This window comes from Mus musculus, chromosome 12 (genome assembly GCF_000001635.26).
Source record: "Mus musculus strain C57BL/6J chromosome 12, GRCm38.p6 C57BL/6J".
Lineage (NCBI taxonomy): Eukaryota > Metazoa > Chordata > Mammalia > Rodentia > Muridae > Mus > Mus musculus.
Window position 1 is genome coordinate 17253065 of NC_000078.6, and position 9225 is coordinate 17262289.

The window sequence follows — 9225 nt, forward strand, 5'->3', positions numbered from 1 at the left end:
GGCACATCCCCGCCTCTCTTGTCACCTCTTCCAGTTGTCAGTTTATTAACTCTTCAGATCTACCTTTCTTCACCTGCTGTAGGATGCTGGAGTTGGGCCCATGGAACCTTCTTCCCCTTTGCCAGCTGGTGCAATGCTAGATTTTGTCAGTAGAGGGCAGTGAAGAAACCACTGGGTCTTGGAGGAGGGATGGGCTGCTCTTCCCGGTGCCTGCGGTGCCATTTCTCCCCAGCACAGCTGCTAGCGGGATGATGTTGGAGCGCTAGCAAATCTGGCAAGTCACTCCATCCTCGTGGCAACCCTACCAATGGGGACCGCTACCGTCTCCACAGGACGGACCACAAGGTCTAGACACAGAAAATTTATAAAAGCAGACAGGGACTTCCTGATCTTGAGTGACAGAATTCAGGGCAACTCCTGGTCTTGATTGCAGGCTCTAGAGTTCACCTGACCTGCAGAAAGCCCACATGCGCTTTCTGGAAGCCCTATTACCTGAGGGAACTCACCATCCAAGCCTCGTATCTGGGAGGCTACCTGAGGTGGACCCATGTGGCCCAGCAGAATAGACACAAGCGCATTAGAATTGGCAATGCTCCTTGCTGTTCCCCCACGCGGTGAGTTCACATTATAATGAAACGGTGTAAATTTAAATTTAATTCCCTTATCTCTTCTAGAGTCTGCTGTGCAGGAGGAAAATTTTTTTTTTAAGACAACCTTATGCTGTGGGAGCATTGTACATCATCCAGTGAGCCAGAATTTGCAGAACCCGGGGTCCTGGGTTCATGGCCAGCATTTGGGAACTGAGGAAGACTTGACTTCTCAGAGCCCCAGTCTGAAGGAATGAGAGATGAAGTGATGGGGTCAGTGTCTACCAGTGATCTGTTACAGAATTGGGGGGGGGCACAGTGGAGGACCCAGCCCCAGAGAAGGAGGGGGAAAGCCTCTTAGAGGAGGAGGGCACACAATTCAGAAAGCTCCAGAATGTTCTGTCCACAGAGAATTTTTCTCTCTGAAGCCCAGTGCTGAGGGCAGCAGTGACCCTGGCCCACATAGAGCACTGCCTTTGACCTAGCAGGGGAGACTTTACATTTTAAATCACAGATCACAAGTGGAGCCCAAAAGGCACCGGGAGGAGCTGGTTGCCTGGCTTTGAAAGCCTGCCGCCCGAGGCTGCCAGACAGGGAACTTTTCTCCCAGATCTGTGATGTGCTTACTGTATAAGCTGCTGGGATTTTGTGACATTAGAAAATTCCTAATGCCCAGCTTAATCCGCCTTCAGAAGTTTGCAGAGGTGGGGGAGGGGGAGGAGTCTATTTTAGGATTCAGTTTCCCTTGGCAGCATCAAAGGGTAATGAAATAGAAGCTCTCATGAAAACTTGAGAGAGCAGGTGTTTCTACAAGTATAGAGACCCAGGTGTGACAACCAGGTCCTGACAGCCCGAGTCCCACTTTCAGACGCCTGGTGGTATCGATCCTTGGAGATATAACTTCACCGTTCCAGCCTTGATTCCCACATCTTTTATTTCATGTGTCTCCTGGACTATGTTGTGTAACAGGCATTCGCCTAGGGACACACGTGAGCCCGAGTGTTCATCTTACCTTCCTGAGCACTGATCCATCCATTCATGTGAGAAGGGTGTGTCTACACTCATGGGTGAAGGTGCACCAGCAGTCTTGAAATTTCTAAGAGACTGAAACAAAGCCAAGATGGTGGTAACCTTGATCTCTCTACCTGGCAGAATTAGAAGAGCAAGCAGCCTGGGTTCCTGCAGTGAGCAGCTAACACACACACATAGACACACACACACACACACACACACACACACACACACACAGAGAGAGAGAGAGAGAGAGAGAGAGAGAGACAGAGACAGAGACAGAGAGAGACAGAGACACAGAGAGACACACAGAGAGAGCAGCTAAAGATGAGCCTGGCTTCATTCTAGGAGGAGGTAGCTGTGGTAAACAGGGCATGAGACTGTAGGAGGAGAACGTTGCTTCTGAGTCCTGGGTTTGGTCCAGGTTGATGTCTGTCCCTCTATGAAGCTGGACTGATCACGGGCTGGGTGTGTAGGGCTGTAGCCTCAGCTGTCCTGAACATACAGCCAGGGTCTGCATCTGACCTTGCCCCAAGAGAGATGTTTAGGAGTGCTGTGCCCCAGGAGAGTGAGGACTCGTGGCTTCTTTTCATGCCCCCAAACTACCCATGCCCTCACTCTCCTGCCGTATCCCTCCCCCTCCCACAATCTTATAAGGAAAAGCGACCCAGAGAGCTGGAAGCCCCCAGGATTCTGACTCCCATGTCACTGGGTTTCTATAGCTAAAGGGGGGGGGGGGTCAGATCAACCATGGATTAGAGTCTACCTTACATTTCCTGGGTCCCAAAGATGGCCGTGGACATCCCAGTTTCCCCTCATAGCTCCTTCCATCCCTAACCTTTCCAGCCACCCTCTCTTCTCAACAGAATGCCTCATCTCCCCCCACCCACCCACCCACCTAGCTTCCAGACCCTGCTACACCCAAGAAGATGCCGACAATGGGCATCAGCCAAGCCAGGACGCTGAGGTTGGGACCACACTGTGTAGCATAGGTGGTTTGAAATCTCTACCACAGAATCTATTTTTAATGACATAAACATTTTATTTTGAAGCCTGGCACACAAAGAAAAATGTGCACAAATCATGGGCAGACAATTCAGTTTCCACAGCTCAGACTGCGTAACAGAGCGAGCGGAAGTGCCTCCTGGTGGTCTGTCCCTATCATTACCCCCTCTGGGGTGCCTGCTTCAACTTCCCAGTCCATTTCTGCTGGTTGTTTTGAGCTCATGATTTGATAATATTTCGCTGTCTGTCTATCTGCTACTTGCTAGTTGTTCTTTTACCCTGGACTTGCGATATACTTAGTAAACTCACTCATTCAAAACAGGAAGTATGGCTATTGTCGATCATTCTCTGGATTAAACAGAACACCCCCACATCCAAGAAGGTGCCCATGTGGGAAGGAAGCCCTCTCTGAAGGAAAAGAGGCTGTGTAGGGAAGGTCAAAGGCATTCCGTTGTTGAAAGCTCTGAGTGGCTCCATGGCCAGAAGAGACAGTTTTCTGTCCACCCCTGCAGTTACCCAGTCAAAGGGACACAGGGGAGCAGCCTCCTTCCAGCCTATTTGGTACAGGTGTGTGCATGTGGCCAGGTTTGTAGGCATGGCCTCTCAGGTAGTGGCTGCAGCAGGAGTGGCTTGGGCCTTGTAAGAACACAGAGGCCAGCAGCTTCTCCCTAAGAGTCACCCTAGCTAATTTCTCCCGCTTAGTGAGCCGAAATGACTCTTAACAAAACCATTGTGCTTCCACAGGCTGGATGTGGGATTCGAGATTTTAGGAAAAGCTCCCTGAAATCAATCTAGAAAAATCATTTGGAGAGGCTGATAAGATGGTTCAATCAGGACAGCGCTTGCTCTGCAAACCTGAGGCCCTGAGTTGCATCCCCAGAACCCACACCAAAATGCTAGTCATGATGTTGCATGCTTTCAAGCCCAGCGGGTCAGGTGGCTCACAAGGGCCTGCTTGCCTGCCAGCCTTGATGAAATGGTGCACTCCAGGTAGACAGGAGGCAGAGGACACTGGAGATTAATTCCCCAGACTCCAAATCCACACACATCAATACACATGTGCCTGCATTAAGAAGAAGGGGGTGGGACAGTGAGATAGCTCAGGGGGTAAGGGTGCTTGCTGTCGAGACCTGAGTTCTATCCCCCAAACCACACGGTAGGAGAGAATCAACCCCCAAAATCCAAAAGTTGTGCTTCAGCCTCCACGCACGCTCTCTGGCCCACATGTACACACACACACACACACACACACACACACACACACACACACACACACACACACACATACACGCAAGCAAGCAAGCAAGCAAACAAACAAACAAACAAAGAAACTATTTTTTAAAGGAAAGAAAAGGAAAGTCAACTACTGCGCTTCCTGACGATGCTCCCAGGGCTCTGCAAATGGTATGGCGTGAAACTTTCCAGCATAGGGCAGTTGGCGCCACCTAGTGGTCTTTATGATTATACCACTAGTGCGATACCTCCCCCTGACCCGTTCCTCCCCTCCTCCTTTAAGAAGGGGGAGCGCCCCACCCCACCCCCACCAGGTATCACCTCCCCACCCCCGGCCTTCCATTCCCCCAACCCCCTTCTCCCACCTCCGGCTCATCAGGCCACTGCAGAACTAGGCAAAACCTCTCCCACTGAGGTCAAACAAGCAGTCCTTTTAGAGAAACGGGCTCCACAGAGGATTCAGGGAGAAGCTACACTTCTGGAGACCAAACTGCTACATATGTGCATGGGGTCTAGGTCCAGCCCGTGCTCGCTCTTTGGTTGGTGATTCAGGAGCAGGGACACTTCCTAGAAGGGGCGACAGGTTAACACCTGGGCTTAGATTTAAAAGATTAGTGAAAGCCAGCCAAGAGCAATGAGCAGCTAGGTTGTTTTGTATGTGTCTGCATATATGTATATGCATGTAGGAGTGTGTGTCTGTGTTGTGTGTGTCTGTGTTTTTCTGTGTGTCTATGTGTGTATGTATGTATATGTGCGTGTACATGTGTATGTGTGTATGTATGTGCATGTGTGTATGTGTGTGTGTGTGTGTCTGAGAGAGAGAGAGAGAGAGAGAGAGAGAGAGAGAGAGTGAGTGTGTGTGCCTGTGGAGGCCTGAAGATAACTTTCAGGAGTTCTTTCTCTCCACCCTTCCTGAAAGCCCCAGAAACTGAACTCAGGTACACAGCCTTTCAGAGAATACTTTTATCCTTTGAGAAGTCCTGTGGGTCCCTGTTGTTTTGTTTGTTATTTTGGTTTTTGAGACAGGGCCTACCTACATAGTCCTGGCTGTTCAGGAACTGAATATATAGACCAGGCTGGCCTCTGCCTCTACCTTCCAAGCTAGGATTAAGGGTGTACATCAGTATGCCTGGCTCAGTTTCTGTGTTTTGTTTTGTTTTGACAGGGTCACATGTAGCCAGGCTAGCCTCCAACTTACGAGGTACCCAAGAATGACCTTGGATTCCTGCTCCTCCTGCCTCCACCTCCTGAGTGCTAGGATTACAGGCATGTGTCACTCTGCCTCGTTTTGTGCAGTGCTGGTGGTCCAACCCAGGCCTGCCTGCCTGCTAGGCAAGCACTCTGGCAACTGAAGGGGGATTTGTACGCACAGGGAGGAGAAAGATCTGCTAATGTCTCAGCTCGGTAGATGGGGAAGAAAATGATTCGTAATGTACTGTGTCTCTGACAACAGTAGATTCTGGTGGAGTAGGATCTTTTGTTTGCAAAGCCCAAAGCTAACATCCTTGTTGTTGTGGCTTTTGGCAAAGATCCAGGCCATGGCAGAGAAAGCAGGTGTATGTATGTGCGCTCAGAGAACTGGGTGCTGGCTGCTTGGCCAAGGGGCACTGTGAGGCATGGTAGAAGAACCACTGTCTTTGCTGCCCTCAGAAGAGTGTGTGTTGATTATTTTACTTGGTGCTGTGACAAGAGCAACCGGATAAAGGATGGTTTATTTTGGCTCACAGTTTGAGGGCACAGTCCATGGGACTCAGGCATAACGGTATGACAGCAGGCGTGTGCAGCAACTGGCTGCGCTGCAGCTGCAGTCAGGAGTCGAGAGAGTGGGTGCAGGCGCTCAGCTTGATTTCTGGACTTTATCCTATCCCAAGCCTAGGGGATGGTGCTGCCCATATTAAGGGTTAGATCATCCCCACTCATGTAACCCAATCTAGAAACTCCCTCACAGACATGCCCAGACATGTGTCCATGGTGACTTAAGATCTGACAATTAACAATATTAGCCAGCACACACACACACACACACACACACACACACACACACAGAGAGAGAGAGAGAGAGAGAGAGAGAGAGAGAGAGATTTTTAAAAGAAAAATAACACATAACTACAAACTAAAAACAAAACAAAACAAATAAACAAAAAATACCAAGTCAAACCTGATAGCTTATACTTGTAATCCCAGACTTAGATAGCATGAGGCAGGGGAATCACCAATTTAATTTGAGGATAGCCTAGGCATCCTAGCAAGACCCTATCTCAAAATACTGAACGGAAGAAAGAAAAGGAGGGAGGAGAAAATGGTGTGAGTGAGGGAAACCAGTGCAAAACTTCCATTATAAACAAAATTTTTATTTAAAGGCAGATTTTTTTTTTTTTTTCATAAAGAACAAGGCCAAGAGGCTGGGGAAATGGCTCACAGGGTGAGAGCGTTTGCTGTGAAAGCATGAGAACCTGAGGTCTGACGTCAGCACTCTTGTGAGAAGCTGAACACAGCTGGGTGCACTTGTAACCCCAGTGATGGGGAAGAGACATGGTCAGAGCCAGGAGGACCACTGGTACTGGTACGCTCTGGACAGCCAGCATAGATGGAAATACTGTGAGCACCAGGGTTAGTGAGAGATTCTCTCAAGGAGACAATATGGAGAGCAAAAGAGGAAGACACTTGACAGCCTGCTTCCCTGTGGGTGTCGTACACAGGAGCAAATGCACACACACCCGGGGTGGGCCCCCGTGGATTCACGTGTTTGAGTGCTTGGCCATAGGGAGTGACACTATTAGGAGGTGTGGCCTTATTGGAGAAGGTGTGGCCTTGTTGGAAGAAGTGTGTCTCTGTATAGGTGGGGTTTGAGGTCTCCTGTGTTCAGGCTCTGCCCAGTGCAGAAGAAAGTCTCCTTCTTGCTGCCTGAGGATCAAGATGTAGGCCGGGCATGGTGGCACAGCCTTTAATCCCAGCACTCGGGAGGCAGAGGTAGGCAGATTTCTGAGTTCGAGGCCAGCCTGGTCTACAAAGTAAGTTCCAGGACAGCCAGGGCTACACAGAGAAACCCTGTTTCAAAAAACAACAACAACAAAAAGAGGATCAAGATGTAGAACTCTTGGCTCTTCCAGCATCAGGTCTACCTGAATGCTGCCATGCTTCCCACCATGGTGATAATGGACTGAACCTTTTGAACTGTGAGCCAGCCCCAGTTAAATGTTATCATTTATAAGAGTTGCCTTGGTCATGGTCCATTGCCTTCACAGCAATGGAAACCCTAACAGAGACACATCCACACAACTCTTAAAAAGATTATTACATTTTTTGCCCCTTTTGGCTCAGACTCTGCTATTGATCCAGAGGGCACTGCAACGAGGCTTGGTCCACAGACCATTCCAAGCTTATTAACAGCCTCACAGATAAGATGCAATTATTACAATAGTTATTTGCAGCTATGGAAACTGAGGCCTAGAAAGTCTACAGTCCGTAGGGACACTGCCAACAAGGAACAGAGTCATCACTGGAAGCAGGCAGTCTAACAGCAGGACCTAGCTGAGCTCTTTTCCTGTCAGGTCCCTGGATGAGTTCACTCACCCCCAGAGAGGAAGGCTGTCTTGCCTGTCTCCTGCCTCCATAGAAGCCACTCTGCTTCATCAGCTTCAGAGTCTGCTTGCCAGGAAGAGCGAGAAGATCAAGGCCAATGAGCCCTGTGCTTTCTATAGGGCCAGAGGGAATGGAGGCCCTGGACACAGGAAAAGAGTAGAGTCTTGAGGTGGTGGCCTGTCCCATGTCTCACCCATTTCAAGGGCTTTCCATGGTGTAAGTGTTCTTTGTTGTGAAGAGCCACCATGACAATAGTGACTCTTCTAAAGGAAACCATTTAACTGTGGCTGGCTTGCACACACAGAGGTTTAGTCCATTATCATCATGGCAGGAAGCAAGGGCAACACACAGGCAGACATGATGCTGGAGAACTAGCTGAGAGTTCTACATCCCGATCTGCAGAAAGCAGGAAAAGAGAATGGCACCGAGCTTGGCTTGGGCTTTTGAAACATCAAAGTGCACTCCAAGTGACACACTTCCTCCAACAAGGCCATACCTCCTAGTCCCTTCAAATAAGGCTACTCCCTGGTGACCAGGTATTCAAATACGTAAGACTATAGTGGCCATTCTTATTCAAACCACCACAGTTGTTGGCAAATTCAGCAGCTCAAAAGTTCATACTCTTTGTGTCTCTGCTGATGGGCACTTGGCTTCCCTAACCCATCAGCAGGCTGGCAGAGCTCAGTGGCAAAAGGCCCAGACACACAGTCCTCCTGCCCATCCATGGGCCATTAGCAAAGAGATATATCATGCATGACCGACTGTTTGCATTCCAGCTTAAGAGACCCAGCTCTGCCAATACCTCCCAAACACACACAGTGTAGGAAAACATGTACAAATCCTCAGCCTGGGGCCATCGATGAGTGACTGTCTTTGTTAGGGTTTCCATTGCTGTGAAAAGACACCATGACCAAAGCAACTTTTACAAAGGAAATTTCATTGGGGCTGCCTTGCTGGTTCAGAGGTTCAGTCTACTATCATCAAGGCAGAAACATGGCAGTGTCCAGGCCGATATGGGGCTGGAGGACCCAAAAATTCTGCATCTTGATCCAAAGACAGATAGGAGAAGACTGTCTCCCATGTGAGTAGGAGGAGACTCTCAAAGCCCACCTACACAGTGACACACTTCCTCAAAAAAGGCCACACCTACTCCAACAAAGCCATGCCTCCTAATAGAGCCACTCCCTGGGCCAAGCATATTCAAACCACCACAGTGACTATCACAGCAAAGGGCTTACATTAAATTATGACAGAAGTGGCTGGATCATAGAAGGAGACACATTGGCTATTCTGTAACAGGTATGGATCTAGATGCTATTGGAAACATGAAAAAAATCAAAAGTTTCTACTAGCCAGGCGTGGTGGCACATGCCTTTAATCCCAGCACTCGGGAGGCAGAGGCAGGTGGATTTCTGAGTTCGAGGCCAGCCTGGTCTACAGAGTGAGTTCCAGGACAGCCAGGGCTATACAGAGAAACCCTGTCTCAAAAAACAAACAAACAAACAAACATAAAACAAAACAAAAGTTTCTACTAACACTTGGCTGTAATCTAGAATGATTAGGTTCTTCTTAAACAAAGCTTTTGCATAGAAAAGCTTAAATATAAAAGAGGCTTTGGCTACAGATACAAAAAAAAAAAAAAATCCCCTGGGAAGAGAGTCTCAGTGAGGTATTGTCTGGATCAAAGTGGTCTGAGGACATGTCTGGGGGAATTATCTTGATTATGTTCTTTAAGGTAGGAAAACATGCCCACTTTGGGTGGCACCATTCTCTATATAGGAAATCTTAAACTGTATATAAATAAAGT